At 38.2% G+C, this 20,624-nt stretch overlaps 1 long non-coding RNA gene across 1 annotated transcript in view; it reads left to right on the top strand.

Moving 5' to 3' along the window:
* The window catches only part of LOC130077493 (uncharacterized), a 94,948-nt gene that overhangs the window by 69,958 nt on the left and 4,366 nt on the right, over positions 1-20,624 (top strand). The gene's annotated exons all lie outside the window — the stretch shown is intronic.

Raw genomic sequence — 20,624 nt, 5'->3', positions numbered from 1 at the left:
ACGATCTCTGTCAGTCATATCTAATACTTAGACAGAACTCTAAACAAAGAAAGTAAATGGTATGTGTAAAAAGTAAAGCGTTTGCTTTTATATTATTTGTAACAGAAAAGGCAAACAATCAGGCTAAAATACTTTCTCATTTACCGTCAACATTCAGCAAATGCGCATCTACATCATTTAAACAAATATCTGAATCTAATAAACATTTAATTTCACAAACCTTGCAGATTTAATCAAATCCAGCTGTGATATCTTGTGAAGTGTGCATTTGTAGCCTGCATAAACTTGTTACTGCGAGTGACGGTCGGTCCGTGCGAAGCGAGTGAATGTAAACAGAAGATCAGCTTCACAGGAGACGCGATCGAAAAACTTTAAATCCTTCATTTTAAAATATGCTGTGCTATATCCAGTTGCCCACTGTGTCATATTCATATCGTTTTCACTGTGTACTGTATGTAAAATTAGCGTTACCTTGTCTTTATTTGAAAAAAAAAAAAATCCATAAATCCATAAGATCTTACCTTCATGCTGTGGAAATACAAACTGGAAAACAGAACGCAACGAGCGCAGCGCTGAAAAGGGGCCGGGCTACATAAGGTTTATAGTCATGCTGAATGGGCAAAAAACGTGTTGCTTTTCATTAGGAAATGAAACAAACATTATGTCTTGCCATATAATAAAACAGGACATGTAAAAGTGGCTTTGGAGTGGAGTGATTCCAACACTTTGAACATGAAAGGGAAATCTCTGTCGCTCCAATCCTGGAAACTAATAGTACAGTGACTGTGTGACCTCCAGTTATTTCATCGCTGTCATTCTGAACGCACAATTACAGTTGAACAGCAGCGAGCAGCTTAGAGTCTGTCTGTGTGTACTGTACAGCATGTGTGTGTCTCATCTGTGTGTTTTCTGTACTGTTGGAGCAGAGAGATTGAGAGAGGAGGAGGGAGGGTGATAAAAGAAAAATGAATAAAAGTGGAGCGCTAATCCTATGATGAATCTGTGTGTGTTTTTGCCGTGGCAGCTTTGATTTATCACTAACATTTTATTCAAGGTCCTGAAATTAGTGAGATGCAGCTCAAGATAGAAACTACAGACAGAGTAGAGGGAAAATAGCACAAAAAAGAGAGAGAGAAACGGAAAAAGAGGCTGCAGGAGTTACTGATATTGAGCAAACGTAATGTGTATTTCATTATTTTTTTATATATATTTCCATTTTATTTCTGTTCTTTAATCTCAGGTGTCTGGATCTACCAATATGATTAATGATCCAGGGTAGTGGTGAGAGCTCTGCTGTGGAGAGGGAACGGCCCAGGAGAGGACTGCTAAAATGATGCTCTCTATGACACTTCCCGGAGATCACAGCCCCTGTAGGTCTGAGAAAATAAGCACACAGTGTCTCAGAGATTGGGATGAGGGTACAGACAGCTAAAGAAAGATGGAAGTATGAGAACAAGCTTATAATGTCCAATGATGTCTGTATCAGGAGAGTTTATACTGTAGTCTGTGCATGTCAGAGACCGTGTACAGTGTTACATATAGAGGAATGACTCAAGTGGGACTCGCTGGAGAGAGTGTGTGTGTGTGTGTGTGTGTGTGTGTGTGTGTGTGTGTGTTTCGGCCTCTGGCTCTTTCCTGGAGCTACAGAACAAAGAATGGTTAGATTTCCCCGGTGACGTGTTTTTTCGCAGGATCTTACAGAAATTCTCTCTACTTCTTTATGATTTATCTTCTTTAACCAGCTTTTCACAGTTTTACTAGGCCTGTAGCGGCGCGTCGATGACGTCGACGCTTCGACGTCAAAAATTCGGCAACGTCATATTTTTTTGTCGACGCTTCTTTATTTATTTATGTATTTATTTTTTTGCACCGTTCCCGGCGGTACAGCTCGCCACACACACGTGGGAGACCGAAACATTGCAGAATCGAGGACGAAACAGCAACCTCTTCACAGAATTCACAACAAAGCCATGCAAAAGTCCCAACAAAAGAAAAAGTCCTAAAAAAAACCAGCTCACACTAAATCATCGAAGGTATGGGAATACTTCAAATTTAGTCCCAAACGTAAAGGTGTCGTTATTTGCGCTCTTTGTCAAATGGAGTTGACATCCCAAGTCTCCCGCATAGTGATAGCGGCTCCCTGATGACCGCAAATTAGTTAAAATCTCCCGGAATCTAGAGCTCGCGAGCTCCAAACCGTGTAGCGCGCGCAGCGAGGGAGAGAGCGAGAGACCTTGCGCGTGTGTGTGCAAATGTGCGTGTGTGCCTTATGAAGCGCATGTAAACCCCACCCCCGTCAACAAAACCGAAAAATCAGTCCGGATGTTTTTTATGAGCACTGAAAACATTCAAATGAGCACCACATCCAAGTGTGATAGGGCTCATTTGAGTAGCCTACCAAACATTTTACAGTGTAGATACTCTGTAAGAACCAGATCAAAATTGTTGTGCATTGAATGTGCACTCCTGCAATTTCCATGTTACAAAAAAGAATCGTTCAATTAGTCGTTAGATTAGTCGACTAATCGATAAAATAATCGACAGACTAATCGTTTAATTAATAATCGTTTACCCCAGCCCTAAGTTTTACACTTTTGATTCAAAGATTTGAGTTCTATTTGTGAGTTCTATTGTGAATATGTCGGGTACTGTGTTAAATACAAAATATGTTTCGAAACCTCAGAAACACCTCAGTTTGCACCAAACATGCAGAAGGAACATACATTCAAAACAATGGAAGAAGTCTCTTATGCTCTCCAAGGCTGCATTTATTTGAAACGGTAATATTGTGAAATATCATTACAATTGAACTGTTTTCTATTTGAATATTTTAAAATGTAATTTCTTCCTGTGATACAGCTGAATTTTCAGCATCACTACTCCAGTCTTCAGTGTCACATGGTCCTTCAGAAATCATTGTAATATGTTGCTCCAGATTTGCTGCTCTAGAAACATTTTGGTTACTCTTAGTAATTAAGGACACCTAAACATTATGTACAGTACTAACATAAAACAATTAAGTACTTATTATCTTCATATTGTATTGCAAAACACTTTTACTGCTATTGAGGTGGGATACAGGAAAGGTTAGGGACAGGTTTAGTGATAAGGTTTAAGGGTCGGTTAATGAGTAAGGCAAGGTGCAACAGTGTAATTATAGATGTCATTACAGAAATTATTTTTTTAAATATGCCTAGTTCTGTCATGAAACTCTAGATGGCGCAGGCTGATGGGTCCTTAACGCAAGCTGATGATATTTACAGCGTTAACTACTTGGCACAAGCTGATTGGTTAATGTTGCCTCTGCAGCCAATGAGCTTGCTGCTCAACATTTAAATGGCTGGTTAACATTCACTATAGCAGTTTGCTGCATGCTTTCAGAGTTCCTCTAAAAAAAACCACCTTCCCCAGCTCCACCTGTATAGATCTGCTATGGGTAATTGATGTATGCTATTTGTGCAGCAGCAGCATGTCTTACATACTCACAGCAGTGTTGCCACATATCTATTGGCAGTAGCAAGTTCCTGTACTTGTTTTGCAGCAGCAATAATCTACAACAGCAAAAATGAACAGCAGCAGCGTAGCAGATCTATTCCGCCAACACCAAATACATGATCACTGTCATATCCATTACCATGTTAAAAATCTTTAGAGAGTTGTCATGATATAAATTGTAAAACACATGCATGTTCACAATAAGTGCATTGTATCAACTGATTCATTTAAATGTTAGTACATAAAGACACCGAATATACTGTAAAGTGGGACCATAATTCCTTATTATCAATGTTGAAAACAGTCATTTTGTGAAAACCAATAAAAAAATTTCAGGATTCATTAGTGAGTAGAAAGTTAATGGCCGTATGGCCGTGTAATACTGTATATACAAATGTCCATTTTATGAACATTTAGCAAATTAGAAAAAAAATGATTGTGTGCTCAGCTCGTTATGTTGTAGCAGATGTAGATTAAACAGTTCATTTACTTTGCTGTAATATGCTTTAAAATATGTGTTTCCGATTAGCCGAACTCGCAGTTAGTTCAGAAATGCTGTTTATTTCCCATAAAAGCAACCAAACCCTGCGTTACCTTGTAAATGTGTGACTGCGCATGAATTAAACGGAAGGCTCCAGATCACTTAATGTGACCTTAGTTATATTCTTGCTGTACAAGACTACATAGTGGTATTATGGCTTCGACATGGCTTATCCAATCAGAATGTAGCAACACAACTCTGTTTTATCATTTTGATTTAATTATGATGGTCAGTTTATAGTATTGGCTACTGCACTTTCTGAATCTTAATGATTGAACAAATATACACTCTTTGCAGTTACACACTCTCCACACTTATACTGAAACTGAGATTTTTTTTCATTTTACAATTATTTATTTGTTTAATTCTAAAAAATGTAACGATTTAATTATTAACTTTTTATCAACCGGCGCACAGTTGCCTCGCCAACCCCGGTTTGGGAAACCCTGTTTTAAATTATTAATGTTATATGCTCAGATGTAGTTACAAAAATGCACGCACACGTTCACAAATGCATAACAAGCAGAATATGTTATTTGAGAGATAGAGGAAGAGCATATTGCCCCGGCACTACAGTTATTAACCTAACATAATGTTCAACTAACAACCCAAAGCAGAGGAGCAGCCTGTAATCTCCATCATGCATTAAACATCAGCCAATGCACCGAAACACATTACAGCCTGAGCAGTGTGTAATCACTCTCACAGAATAAGGCCTGACTAAAGGAAATATAAACAAGCTCACTGCACTCACATCTGGGAAACAGGATGCTAATCACTCTTCTTTTTTGATTTATTTATTGATTTCTTCTGTAACCATTCTTAAGACCTGCTTCCCATTCCGAAGTCCAGACTGGCACTTTTGTACTTGGTGAACTGTAGAATGGAAAAACAGAAATAGTCTGTAAATGGAAAAAGTTAGCATGGACATTCTTTGAAATTGCTCCTTTTTATGTTCCAGGAAAAAAAAAAAAATGTACATGGGTTTGGAACAAAGTAAATAATGATGTGCAAATTTATATTTTTATAATAATATTTAATTATAATTAATATTTAAATGTATTTTTTTCACACAATCGGTACAGAAAACGTGTGTATTATTTCCATGTGAGCTTAGAAATGTTTATAATGCTTCCTAAAAGCTGAAAAAAATGAATGCTTCTGGAGAGAAAGAGTGATTGTTTTCCCTGGAGGAGAAGATACAAGATGGACTCGATTTTTTTTTTCTGCTTCACTTGTTACACTTTGTTCATCTGAAGTAGCTGACTACACATTTAGCAATTTCATCCATGCTGCATGCAGGAAAGACGTGGACATAAAGAAGAGACTTGTCAATAAATGCAATTATGCAGCTACTGCCATCTAGATAATCGTATTTGGACGCCTCTAATCCTCTTGCTCTGCCCTCAGTCTTTCTTTCTTTCTCTCCACTTTCCTCCTCCTGCCCTTAGACTGGTCATGGATGTTTCTTCAAATATTAACACTTTTGTCTCAGGGCTTGTGAGTAGAATATTTATCTGCATGCTTTCCAATTAAACTCTCATTTTGAGAAATTATGCAAATATTGATCATATTAATTGAGTGGGATCAGTAAAGTTCTAGCTATGAAAATAGCCTTGGTAAGGGGAAAAAAAAGTTTCAAATGTAATTTTCATGTAAGTTTCAAACAAAACACATGAGATGTGATGGGAATGACACTGGGGTGGAAATGATCAATACTTTCAGAAAAACAAAATAATAAAGACAGAATTACATTTTACATGTTCACTGAGGGACATTGTTAATAGACAAATTAAATAAACTAACTAAAGTGTGAAAGTCTACAGGTTAAGAAGTGGCCAAGAAACACCCATATTAATCTTCATTTTAACTGTATTTTGTGCACACATGCACACTCTTCTCTGCCTGTTCCCCTTCTCATCACACACACATACAGAGAAACTGAGAGCTGTCAGAAGTGTAACTGTAGCTCTGTCACCCTGTGCTTGTTGCGGCCGTATGGCAACTATTTTCTGCATGGCCTCTAACAGTTGAGCCTGTCACATTTCATTGCCGGCACTCTATGCTGATCCTCTTGAACACACACACACACTCCCTGTTTCCTTTACTCTGTCTTTCTGGTCAACCTACCATTGCTCCTGTAGTGTTTGCAAACTGAGCTCAGTTACAAGGTCACTCTTAGATCTCTGATGCTTCTGAACACTTTACTGTCTTCCCCTTTCTTTCTTTTTTTCTGTCTCTCTCTTAATCATCTGACTGATACATTCCCAAAGTGTCAATGTAATGCTCTTTTCTTCATACACTACCATTCAAAATCTTTGACACAACATTGAATTGGTTATTATTACTATTTTACACATTTTAATAATAACAAAGTCATCAAAATGAAGAATGGGAGTCATGTTCAGAGTTATGTTCAAGATCTATAAATCTTATGTGTGTCTAATCTTATCTTATTTCCACCTGTTACATTATGAATAAGTATAAATGCACCTGCCCATAACCTGCTCTTCTTAAACAAAGAATCCAGTTTACATAGCAGAGAATGACCATAAAATATTATGCCAGTATAAAAAAGTGAGAGAGGACGATAATTCTGAAGGTATGCATTAAATATTATAGTTTGAACACTTCAGTTAGGGTTTCCTAACACAACCAGCAACATTAAACCTTACTCACAGTGACATATCTAGTGTTTCTGGAAAAGTACCACATAAAATACACACTTCATTCTTAATGAACCAATATGATCAATAAAAATCACCATTTGTTTTTTTTTTAAAGGCCTCTGGACAACGTATTAGATTCAGTTCTGTTTTCACAAGAGCAACTGTTTAGTATAATTCTTTTACTCCACACCATTAAACACATTCCTCTTTCAGTGCGAGACATTTATACTCTCTAATATTACACATTTAATTACAGTTAATCCCTTTTTACTTGACTGAGAAAGAAAAGGATTCCAATTCATTACGCAGGATTAGACGTGTCTAAGAGACGGGAGGGTTTCTGTAGAGCGTGGTCAATGAGTGTGTGTGTGTAGTAGGAGGAGAGAGTCTGGGCTAGTGGTGCATTTACAGTTATTATGTGATTCCACTGTTTAAAACAGAAATGTCTCCTTTTCATATTTCATGCTCATTGGTCTGTCTTTGATTGACTTTTATTCCTGTGTGAAATAGCAATGATACCTCTAAACTCTTCCCTGGAATTGGAATACCAGAGTCTGTAGAGGACGATCATTTATTTTATGAAGACGTTTTTTAGACGTTAGTGACACATTAAGAGTGAGATTGTGTATTTAGAAATATCTCACTCAGTGTTTCACTGTGAACAGATGTCATTGAAATATATTATTTATTTGAGAATCCTCCTAGTATCCAAAGGCATTTGAATTCACATTATAACTGGTATGTCTTCGAATACTCCTCAAATATAGAATGGGCTCTAAAAGTCTTAAAGGTATAGCCACCCTCATGTCGTTCCAAACTTGTATGACTTGCTTTCTTCTGTGGAACAAGAAAGAAGATATTTTGAAAAATGTATTTTTTTCTCTCTCCATACAATAGAAGTTAATGATTTATTGCAACTGTGCACAGAAATTAAAGGGGAAAACGTGAACACTGTTGGTTATGTCACAATGTGCATGATATGTTTTTTGTTTTGTTTTTGGATCTATAAAAAACTGCAAAATTATGTCAGGTCAAGTCACCTTTGTACAGCGCTTTATACTGTACAATACAGATTGTTTCAAAGCATCTTTACAGTGATAACAGGGAAATTATGCATTTCGACTGTTGTTCAGCTGAAGTCAGTTCAGTGTTGATTCAGTTTTGTTGTAATAATTATGAATTATAAAATTAGTTCACTTTATCTATCAAGCAGTTCTGCAGAAAATCATGTCATCGTTTTATGTCAAAGTATTGAAAAGAGTCACACAGGTTTAGGACGACATAAGGGGGAGAGTGTTTTTTTTTTAAATATATATTTTTACAGTAGAAAGTGTCTCACCATTAAAAACCATGTCCCAAGCACACAATTATAATGTTCTCATTATAATCTATGTAGCGTATATGACAGCTCATGTTGCACTTAACTGTATTTTCCTTTTTTGAAGTGATTCCAATCACATTTCAAGCAATTCAAAACTTCCATTGTGAAGAGTGCGTATCTGAAGTGTCTCAGCTGAAGGAAATAATCCATTATTTATCAACTTTAATATATCGGCCAAGTTCGGGTCAATAACGATAACATTAAAAACGGATCGGCCAATACTGATATGGTGGCCGATATAATGTGTATCCTTATACAAAACTATACATAAGTTCATTAAGTTTCTGATTAATTTTTTAATCAGATTGTTATCTGATAATAAAATTTGTCATTTGAATTTTCATAGGTGATCTTATTTGGACCCTAGCCGTCTCCTTCGTTCCTATCAATTTCTATAGTGAGCTGCTGATAGTCAAATGTGTGAAATATTGGCTTGTTGCTTATAAACCATGGGCAGCTATAAACAAATTAAGAATATTTTCTTATTGCATGAGATTTTAACTGCAACACAGATACCAACTGGAAGTGCACAACTTTATGAGATCTGAGCAGGAACAGCAAAAGGATGTTACACTATAACAATATATTATGTACAAACCCTTCAATTTCTCCCTTTCAAAATCCCCTTTTGAACTGTGATTTATGGAACGTCTGTTCTTCATTTTTATCTTTTTCATTAGTTAACCTTTGCTCCAAAAGAGAAAGAGTGAGGGTGGGAAATATGAGAGGGGGAAGGGAATTACAGTCTAGGGGGTGCAATGAGAAAGAGATCCAAGTGGATCGATCGCTTATGAATATTCTGATCAGTGTCCTGAGCTGAAGAAAACTGCCAATGTTAGATGATAGCAGTGCACAGAAGAGGACAAATCTCGCAAAACTCTAGAGGACTGTAAAAATGGTAAATCTCTATAAGAAGGAAGGATTGTTACGTTTGAATTTACTCCCCACTCAAAGACTACCCAGGTGTGGAAAATGTGAAAGAATAGATGTCGTATCAGTATTAGTGCTCTTCCTCTGAGAAGGACTATAGGGCAGGGGAGGCGTTTTATAGACGATGATTGGGGAAGGGATTACACAGAAACACAATCCAATATCAGCCACTCTCCCTATCTGTCGTCACCATAACCGGATCAGACCTACTGGGCCCTTCCTCTTGCCAGAGAAAGAGAAAGCATACATAATGTTGCAGAGGGTGGATGGAGGCAGGCCAAAAGAAGAAAATGGACTTCTTTGAAATCTTTTAAAACCATTCCAAGGGTTGAATGAATCTTTTAAAAGAATTGTTCTAGTATAAAAATGTTAAAATTGGTACTAAAGGCTAAATGATTCAGTGGCTTAGTAAATATCACTAGCCTGGCTAACGTCAGACCACGTCTCATTGACATTGAGACGTGGTCTGGGAACCACATGTTCATTTTCTCGTATTTGAGGCGTGGTTGTGAATGCCCAGAGCCATTTATTGGGTGCTACGAATGTCTTATCAAATGCTCATAGCCAATCGTTTCAATTATACCAGATGACGTATGTAGAGCGAAAGAAATTAGACGAGGAAGAAGACGATGGGTCAGAGATTTATTTGCGTTCTAAACTACTTAGAACAATATCTAAGGCTGCATCGAAAGGTAACTTCGCGTCTGCTGCCATGTTGGATCCATAGGTATAAACAAACTGCTTCGGTGTGTCGCATAGACGTCGTCATCGTCTTGCTGCTCCCTCCCCATTCTGTGATTGGTCCCCTCGCTGAGGCGAAAATTTGGTCCATTGTATCCAGACTGCCTAGCAGCGTGAATAAAATCGCGCTGCGCAAAGGCAGTATGGGGAAACCCAGGCTAAATTTCACAGCAATAATTAACTTTATTAATTTAATAAAATCTCTGAATATCATTTACTTGATGGTTTGAGTTGCACATACCAAAATAATTGACTAAAAATCCAACAGTTAATGTTGTCTAAAATTTACAGTTATATTTAAGGTTTTATTTTTCACTAAAAGCATTTAGTATTTTACTAACCAATTATTTATTTAAAATACACTTAATATATTTGTGGAATTTCTATAAAAATATTTGAGAATGGAGAATTAAACTGATCTGTTTCAAGAACCACTACTAATACTAATATAATATTATTCATGTATTTAACACACTCTTAAGAAATTGAGTAAGTTTACTCAATTAAAACAATGCACCCCTCCCCCACCCTCTGACCTAGGACAACTCATCGGTTGTTTGAACTCTCTCTAGAACAGTTCTCTCTTCTCTGCGTCGCAGAATTGCTGCATTTCCTCTGTGAAATTCAGGTGTGTGTATGTTTCATTTTATCTATAAAATCATTACTGTGCTTTAAATCATTTTATTTAATGCAAAACAACATACAGAGGCGCTATGTGACAGCTAAACTAGTGTCGCTCCTGTCTTTCCGCGTGATTGAAATACCTTGCATAAAACAGGACTTTCCACAATATAGTGAATGTAGTCACAACTAAACTAGAACTATCCATTTTATAATAAAGAATCTGTTGAAAAACACAAAATCAAGAAAGAGTTGTGTGACAGTAATGTTCTTAACAACCAATATACCCACCAGTGGTTCTCAAACAAGGGCCCAGGACCCACTAGACTAGAGGGATTCAGCAAACCTCCAAGGGGGCCACAGGATGACTTAAAAGTATTTAAATGAATAATTTAGTATTAATGTGTTAAAATAATCAAATTTTAATCTACTGCAAATTAAAATGCTAAAAAAAGTATTTTTATTGAAGACCACGCTGAGTTCTTTAAACCTGTATTGGGGAAAGTTACTTTTAAAAGTAATGTTACAATATTGTTACTCCTTAAAAAGTAACTAGTTGCATTAATAACTTTTGCATTACTTTTTCTCACCTGAGCTAGGCTTTGTTGTTTGTTTTTTAATAATAAATATTAATATGAAATGTTTTTTATGTTAAATTATCATTGATTTAAAGGTACATTTGAAACACTATACATTGTGTTAAATAGCCCCAGCATTAAAAAAAGAACAGTTCAGTTCTGGTAGTGACTTTAACATATTTCTCTCTACCGACTGCTGTAATCCATCTCTCAATATTTTTCCTGCTATAGTTCACTTCCGCGTTCCAAACCCAGAAATGTAAAAAAGTGTCTTTGGTGACACAAGTGTTACAGAAATATCACACTTCAGCTTTCAGTGGTTTATTGCAAATGGACACCGATGTTAAAGACGGAAATGTGGACACTGGACATGTCACAATAATGTGCATTGCATGCGTATAGACGTGACGTAATAGCAGGCACAAAACCCATGGTCACATGTGAAGGACAGGCCACCTCCATCTTATTAGTAATGGCATGAGCTCCCTCCGTTTAAGCACTTTCTCTCTTTCTCCGCAGCACCAACCCTCATCCCCGTCTTCTTATCGCTACAAAAACGGATATAAAAATGGAGAGAATCATCTATCAGAAAGCACCTATTCCTCCTCCTATTTGTTCTCGCCGCCTCTCTATCGCTCTGCCCTTGCTACCACCTCTTTATATCTTCTCTTGCTCTGCCCTGACTTCCCATTTTATCGTTTACTGCATATTTGGAGGAGAGAAAGTGTTCACTCTCTCGGTTTCTGTTGGAAAGCTCCAGAGACCTGCATTTCACACTCATGGGGCCAGCTGTGGTTTGATCTATCCTTTTGCCCTTTGCTCAATACAGTGAGACTTTTCTAAATCTCTCTCTTGATCTGTCAAAGGGATCTCCTTGACTTTTGTGTGCGCCAGTGGAACCCTCCTAGCTCAGAGCTGAGCTTAGTCAGCGATACTATGTGTCCCTCTATCTTTCTCTGTCTCTGTTGGGCCGCTCACAACATTTTCCCATGATGTGGTGGGACAGGACAGGCAGTCAGCACACATCTACCTCTCTATCACATGATCTCCACTACTTTACCAGATGAATAAGTGTGAGAACAGAGAACATCCTGACCTCTAACCTCACTCTCCTCACTAACCATTTTTGCATACTAGCATATTAATGGTTCCACTTAATTTCAGAGCCCTTTCCAAACATACCGGTAGATGATCGTAGTAAGTCAGCCATCAATTCTCTTAAAGGGGTCATGACATGAGAAACCAAATTTGCCTTGGTCTTTTGGTATATAAGAGGTCTTTGTACCCTTAAAACTTCCTGCAAGTTTCAAAGCTTAAGACGTCCTCCCCATTATAAACGAACAATTTATTTAATCAAGCTCTAAATCCAATTCGTTGTTCATCCATGGTACGAAGTGACGTACCATTCGTTTGCATATGACCGCCTCCAGCGCAAGACAACTACGCCTCATTTCGCATCATCGCATCGTTGTCACGCGCACAGGTGTTCAGTCGACGTGCAGCGAGTGGGTCTGTTTACAAGAAGATTGCGATGCCACGCAGATGTGCTGTTCCTGGCTGTGGACAAACAACATGTTTGAATATGCTGCCGAAAGATCCAGACGTCAGGGGAAAATGGATGCATTTTATTATTTGCGGACGTCCCAGTCCAGTGTTAATTTAAGCGTGTGTTCTCGGCATTTCAAGGATGACTGTTTTGAGAACAAATCACAGTATGTGATTTTGCTCAAAGATCAGGGCGTGCTGACTATTCTGGGCCCAACAACGACGCCGCAAACTGTAAGTAATGTAGAATCTTAAAACTACTTTTTAAACCGTTAATTGCAGTTTCATTCATTGTGAATAATCACAGTGTTTTTACTTAGTTTACTTGCATATTGTCTGTCATGTTCAGGCCCCGTATTAAAATATGTAGGCTGTCAAACTGACCGACCCACTCAGACATCTGTGGGCACACAGCTGTCGTTTCAAACCATGAGACCTAAGTACCATAGCAAAGGTATTATTTATATAATCATAACTTGTGTCATCATAATTCTATTCATAAGAATCTTAAAAGCTTTATTGCCTAAAAAATGAAGTATTTATAGTCCATTATTTTTGTAGTACTGCAATTACAATTGATAGAATAAGGGTGTATTCACACCAGGAAAGTCCGATAGTTCACTTGCTTTGGACCGGACCAAATAATTTTTTTTTTTTTTTTTTGGTACAGTTCGCTTTCACACTGCTCTTTTTGCAAGTGAACCAAAATTTGTCAACAAAACCACACGTGTGCTAAGGTCGTCCATTCATTGGACAAGGATTCTCAAGTAGGGAAATCAGGAAGTGCAAAAAAGGTTCAGCATGGAGATATTTCGTACTGCAATATTTGTTATTTTACTAATTTTGGGTTATTCTGTATACAATAACAATATACAAACGCAATATGAAGAAACTGCGCAGAAGACGGATAAGGTATAAAGTTTTGATTCATAGAGAGGGGCTATGTTCACACATTCAAATAATGAGATTCTTATTGGCTACTGCTAACAAGTGCTGTCAATGTTAATGCTTGCGATTTAAGTTTGTCCAGTTTAATGCAGCGTCATCCTTGTATTGTAACTATCGTTACATTATATGAACTGCAAAAGCTTTTTTTTTTGCATCTATGCGCGATTAGACTGAAGAGAACGCGCTGTATGTGAATGTCCTGATGCACACACTCATTCATTCATTCCATTCCAATGACGCACACACGGCGCGCAGAAAGACGCGCAACAGTATCGTGTGGCCAGACAGCGCGCCGGAATGGAATTCTCTTTCGCACTTGAACAACAATAACACAAACCATTATGCCAAAATCTCCGACTACGGAAGCCTTTTAACTCAAAGGCGCAGTGCTTTCTTGCAATTGGGTCGGTTCATGTTCACACCGTAAACGAACCGTACCAGAGTTCGTTTGGAACCGTACCGAGACCACCTCTTCAGCTGGGTCTCGGTTCGGTTGTTTGGTCCGCACCCGAGTTCGATTGCTGTATTCACACCTGCCCAAAAGGTCCGCACCAAGGGGGGAAACGAACTAGAGTTCGATTCAATCGAACCAAACAAGGCAGGTGTGAAAACACCCTAAAACTTTACATTGTATTTTCTAACTTTATAGAAACACAAACAGCAGTCATCAAATCTTTCAAGTGTTGATGTCGCCATACCCTGGACTACTTCACAGCCTTTTACTTCAACACCTTTAAAAGATGCATCTTCAAATATGGCCTGTGCATGCATTTTGTCCGTGGTACACCCTCGCCTCGCACACAGCAATCGGCAGCACCCGCTATTGTAAACAGTTCCACAGAATCCGCACATGTTCTGACTAGGGCACGTTAATAATTTATGCATAAGCACTGACGTTAGCCAATCATAACAGTGGGCGTTAACACTGAACTCTTAAAGGGGAAACACCCCCAAAACAGACTGTTTGAATCAGAGGATGAGAAACAGGGTGGGAAAAGGTCATAAATCACTACATTTTAAAGGTTTTGTCCAAAAAACTATAGTAATACTATAATTGCACCTAAGGGAACATAATAATACTTTTTTTTTTTTTTTTACATGTCATGACCCCTTTAAAAATTGTGTTTTTTGACCAGTCCTGTTTCATAACTTATTTACAAATTTTCTCGAATCTATTGTGAATAAATCTTTGAATGCAGCTCTCATCTCACCTCTAGATTGGCATTGGATAAGTCCACTTCATGAAAAGAAATTAAGCTCTCCTATATAAATTTCAAAACCCATTAGGATATGATCCCCTGCATAAGCATTTTTTTTTTTAAATCTGTTAATATAGAATGTTATTGTGCCCGTATAGCGGTGGAACAGTGTTGTTCTTGTTTTGATTATTTCTCTAATGTGTATTGACAGTGAGAAAAAATTGAGTTTATGTGGATTTTCTGTCCCGCACACTTTCCTTTCCTCCAACCGCACGACACGGAGAGAGACGCTCCATTAGAGGAAGTGACAGGATGTCACTGTCTATCTCTTCTTATTTTCACCCACTCTTACATTATCTCCATCATTTTTAAACCCCTCCCTCAAGTCACCAACACTTTAAGGGTAACAAATGGACTTCAGATGCATTTGACCCTGTGGGGACACGGTTGGGGAAATGATCTGTTGATCGGTCTATTGTGACCTTGATATTTTATCCAAGAGGTGTAATTGCCAAACTCCATTCTGCGTCCATAATGCCAGTCAATCCTGAAGGCTTAGATCAGTGTTTTTCACAGTGATTATAACTGTGTTGCTAGGTTAATCTCAACCAAATTTAACTGGTCGCAAAAGCTGCAATTTAATTAAATGTATGCAGTGTGTGTTTCAGAGTAAAGCACAGCACTGTGTTCATTACATGAGCAGCTCATGATCCGGTGTTTTCGGCATCTCAGAGTGGCTCGGTTTGTAGTAAATGCTGCTATACAAGTGCATTTGGGAGTGAGAATGAGAAGAACTTCTAAACCGGCTGTTCACAACAAAAGAGAAGCTTTAAGGGCTCATTGCGGTTTTCCGCCAAAATAAAAGCTTTAACGTTTAAGAAATTTAGACAGCCATAAATATTAGCAATGTAATTTTACAGTTGTACTGTGAAATAATATATTATTTTTCTTACATAACATGTTTTAATTAGTAGTGAAATACTACAATAGTAATATTCCTTTTTTGTTTAATATTTTTGTTATTATAATTCTTTTATAGTCATATTGATATATAAATGATTGCCTAAATGTGCTACCTTGCAGTCAACCACTGCAAACTTTAAGTTTTTTTTTTTTTTAATCATAATTACAATTTTTTTCAGAAAAATCACAATTAGATTTTTTTTCCCACACATTGTGCAGCCCTGCCAAGAATTTTAAGACCTGGATGCCATCTATCATCCACATTTCATGTAATGTGACTGGTCTCTATGGAGCTGCAGTGTATTCAGGTTTCAGGCAATGCCCCTACATTATGGGGACATGCCGATGTCCTTGAAATTAAAACCGCTAAATAAACATACTAAACTATTTTTTTATTAAAAAGCTAAAAATGCAGAAAGTTGTCTGTGATGGGTAGGTTTATGGTTAGGGTTAGGGTTAGGGGCTAGAAAATGTCATTAGCTCAGTATAAAAACCATTAAGCTTATGGAATGTCCTCATAATGATAGGAGTACTAATGTGTGTGTCTCTGTGTGTGCACTTCTGTAACTTCTCAATCACCTGTTCCTGTCTATTTGAAATGCACCTAGACCTTTACACACACTCACATACTTACATTCAGTGCTATGCAAATGTCAAAGCTTCCTTTGCACATAAAACAGAGCTGCCCGTCCCAGGGCACTTTAATTTTGTTCTTTAAAAAGTGGTTTAACTCATCTCTCCCGCAGACCAGGTGGGCTTGAAATGCTTCTTAATCATCATAACATGCCCAGAGTATTACAGTCAAATCTATACGGGTACCTGCACTATAATGCATATCAAGATGATAACAATTATAAATACTGCCTATATAACTGTTTATCTCCACTGCCAGCAGCAGGAACATCAAGGAAAATACAAATCATTGCTTCTCTCTGTTTGAGACTATACTGGGAACCCAGAGATCATTTGTGAGTGTGTGTGTGTGTAAAGTTTTATATTCATCTCAGTGTCTGAGTCATGGTGTAAACTTTACAGTCTCCTTTCCTGTCGGTCTTGTTTATTTAATTGCAATGCGTTTTTGTTTGTTAATAGTTTAAGTTAATAATTTAAATATTTTATAAAAATGCCATTAATATAAAATATAATACTGCATACTTCATGGCACAAGTCATGCTGGTCTCTGCTGATCCTGCACCCAATGAGATCACTTGCTCAACATTTAAATATTCGGGGTTTGCTGTAAGCTAGTCCTGCAGTGTGCTAGTTCCTCTGATACTCTCCACCTCCCCCAGCTCCACCTGCCTAGATCTGATACTAGATCTGCCTGGATTTATGTATGTCTATTTATGCAGCAGCAGCATATCTTACATGCTCACAGCATCATTTCTGTGTATTAATTAGCAGTAGCAAGTTTTATTATAATTTGCTTTTTATTTTTAAGTCGAGACCTTTAGGTGTGTGTCTATTAGTGCTGCCACTAACGACTAATTTTCTAACGACTAATCGTTCGACTAATTTTTCGATTAGTCGACTAATCTAAACGACTAATTAAAAAAAAAATCAAGTGTTTATTTCGTTGTCTCCATTTTATTTTGAACTCAACTGAAGGGCCAAAACATAAAATGTCACCTGTTCAAAAACATTATGTATTAACAATCTAAGCATTAAGTATCTGCATTTCCATTAGGCTATGCCATATTAGTCAGAGTCCTAATCTAATCCTCTAATAACAAACATGTATGTATTACTTAAATTAGCTCTTTGTTCTGCCTTAAAAAATGTACAGTAAGCTAATAATGATTAATTTTTGTACATTTCTGAAAAGCATAACTGATAACATCACTCTGAATAGTAAAGTAGATCCAATGCATTTTCTGTGAAAAGCGCTATACAAATAAATTGGAATTGAATTGAAAGAGTCTAGCCCACTATGAGTCGCGCTGAAAGCAGGCAGGCACGCAGTTATGTAGCTCGCGTTTACACTTGCGTGCATGGCGGGCCCGTGCCGCGGTTCGCGTGAATGTGAAAGCAACACGGACTCGGGAGCGCTTGTTCAGGAAGTTAAGTAACCTGCCCATGCGTTTTAGCTGATTATGATGCATTTAGTTAAATAAAACACATGTAAGGGATGATAGTGTTGATGATTTACCTTGGATACGCGAGAGTTGAGTCTGCAGTGCATTCGCGCATTGCGCGTGCAATCAGGGCAACACATTTGGAAATCCACTGTCTCCACAAAAGAGTCCGTTTGAAAAACACAATATATTGACCCGCGTTCTGTTTTCTATCATGCGCTGTGCACGTTTGCGATGGCATAAGATGCACGCAAACTCAACAGGGTTCGATAGAATTGAGTGTGAAACCAGACCAACGCTGCGGAGGGCGCCGGGAACAATCGCGCTCGCGCTCGGACTCGGACCGCAGCAAACGAGCCCACTGTGAAAGCTCCGTCACCTGCCTCCGCAATTTTTCATATCAAAGCAGTGAAGGTGGGCGGGAACGTGAAGGAAAATGATAGCAGATAAACCAGCAGGGCGCGCACGGCGCACAGACTGGTGTGTGGAGGTGAATTACAGTGAGCCGTTTGTGACGGGAGACCAAAAATAAATAGCGGTCAATAGTAAAACGACACGTCGACTAAAAAAATTGCCGTCGACTAATTTGCATGGTCGATTACGTCGACTAAGTCGACTAATCGCGGCAGCACTAGTGTCTATACAGCAATTGGCTTTCAAAAATGAACTAATACCCTCAGAAATATCAACTAGACTAAAAAGGGACAACTAGCCCCAGTTACCACTTTTAGGCACGTATGTGCACGCAGGTAAGCATGCACATATGAGCCTGTACCTGTCTATAGATATAGCAAATGGTTGTATCTATGTGCGTAGCAATGGCTGCTGTTCTCTTCCCTTTTCTGGGCTGGTAACACAGGGGGCATCTATTAAAGGAAAGGTCCCTGTCAGCCTATGATTTAGCTCTCGCTCCTCACACTGCCACAGACCTACAGGATATGGGCCAGGGGGCCAGCTGGGTTTACTAAACTTCACGGGGGACCAAAATAGCCCCTATGTGTCAGCCTATAGAAATATGGGAGACTGGGGTTAGTCGTCATACTTTTACTCCAATATGTTAGCTTGTTTAGTTTGTGAATATTTCTGTATATGCACATCCCTTAAAGTCTTGGCTTTCAAAAAAAGCTGTTGAACATTTATGTTTTTATTGCCCAAGAAAAACAGTTAGGAGTTTAACAAACCCCTAACACTTAGTATAGTACTGGGGTAAGATGTCAAATTAAACAGGCTATTATAGAGTGTTCAGCTAAATTTAAACTAAAGTATAACTATTATGAAACCATTGATAAAACAGCAAATCTATCAAAGGCATCTCTATTCCACTGATATTGCAGTGAAGAAGGGGGACTTTCAAAGCAAAATAGAAACAGCTGAGATAACGTGTGAGGGAGAAAAGATGATAAAATCATTGCTGAGGTGGCAGGTTACAGACGGGCTGTGATCAAGGGGGATGATTGCTGTTAAATTGACTCTTCCTCTTCACCGGGCTGTCGCAGGAAAGTGTGTGGGTGTCCCTCCCTCTCTCTCGTGGGACCTCCTCTGCCACTGCCCGGTCATTCAGGCTTGAAAAGGGCAGCTTGACTGATACCAGACCTTCGTAGACTCTCCTGCACACTAGAATGTTAATGTCTTCAATCCTCAACTTCAGTGACTATACTGAACACCAACGTACACCCCTTTAGCAGTGCAAAAAAACTGTTGAGGTTTTGCGCAATCCAGACTGTATTTTGGCACCTCCTACTACATCTAAATATAAAATATATTTAGATCGTTATATTTAAAGACAAATATATGCTCAAATCATGTACAAAACCGTATGGATTTTAAGGCCTGCTCACACCAACATGAATGTTTGACATTGCCTTTAATTTGTCTGTTCAACTTCAGACCAATGCGACTGAACCAAGGGGCTGAATGAATACGCTGATTCACTCTCTGACTGTGGCACTTTCAGGAAAGCAGAAATACCTTGGTTACTCTGGGACACAAACCATTTAGTCAATTTTCGTTTTTTACACCCGCTTGGTTGAATGGTATTTGCATGTTTTCAAACAGCCGTTCAGATTTTTGTATTCACTATGGTTTGTATCAAAGAACACTAAATACAAGAGTACAGAGACAAAAGAGCTGGTTCCAGATTCTTCCACTGCTATTCACTGTCAGTTAGCAAAATAGTCGTTTGTGAGTACCAAGTCATGGTTTTATGTAACAGCAGCGGCTCTGGGCATGCAACCAAAAGAGCAAATCTGATCAGTTAGCCAGATTTATTTGAGTGCGATGGAAAAGAAAAAAGCATTGAAAGCATGCAAATGCTCGTTTCAATCTGATCTGAAAATGTTTATTGTACAACATTTTCACACCCAATTGTTTGTCTTGGTGTAAGCAGGCCTTGGTCCCCATCTTGGTTAGGGTTAGGGTTAGGGTATGGAGCTGAACCTTATGGTTAGGTTTAGGTTCGGTTTGTAGGTTTGCCATACAATTTTGTCATCTCAATTTAATTTTAATGTGGAGCATTTTCAAAGTTGGAGGGGCTATCCGGTGCAACTTAACAGTAATAGAAATCAAGCAATTGACAAGAAGATGGTACAAAAAGATAGAACAAATGCCCCAAAGTAACTCCAAAATGTACTTCAGTTTTAATGCAGCTGGCCAGTTTCACCACCTTTTAGACGAACATATTTGTGCAAAAAAAGGCACATGTGCAAACTGAGCATACAGCTTACGTGCGGTTAGAAAAATCAGATTGTATGCGTGTATTATGCTGATGATGAAATTCACGCCATGTGCACTATGACCATATTCTAGCATACACAAAAACAGAAGTGTACTTTGATCTTTAAGTGGATGAGGTCAATTTTATACCTTGCTGCACATTGCCTAGTACTAATAATAAGTACTAATATTGCCTGCACAATATAACACCTTGCCGTGGTACTTG

Source organism: Rhinichthys klamathensis, unplaced genomic scaffold (assembly GCF_029890125.1).
Source record: "Rhinichthys klamathensis goyatoka isolate OS25496 unplaced genomic scaffold, OSU_Roscu_1.1 h1tg000748l_1, whole genome shotgun sequence".
Classification (NCBI taxonomy): domain Eukaryota; kingdom Metazoa; phylum Chordata; class Actinopteri; order Cypriniformes; family Leuciscidae; genus Rhinichthys; species Rhinichthys klamathensis.
This window is presented reverse-complemented; position numbering and strand designations above follow the sequence as displayed.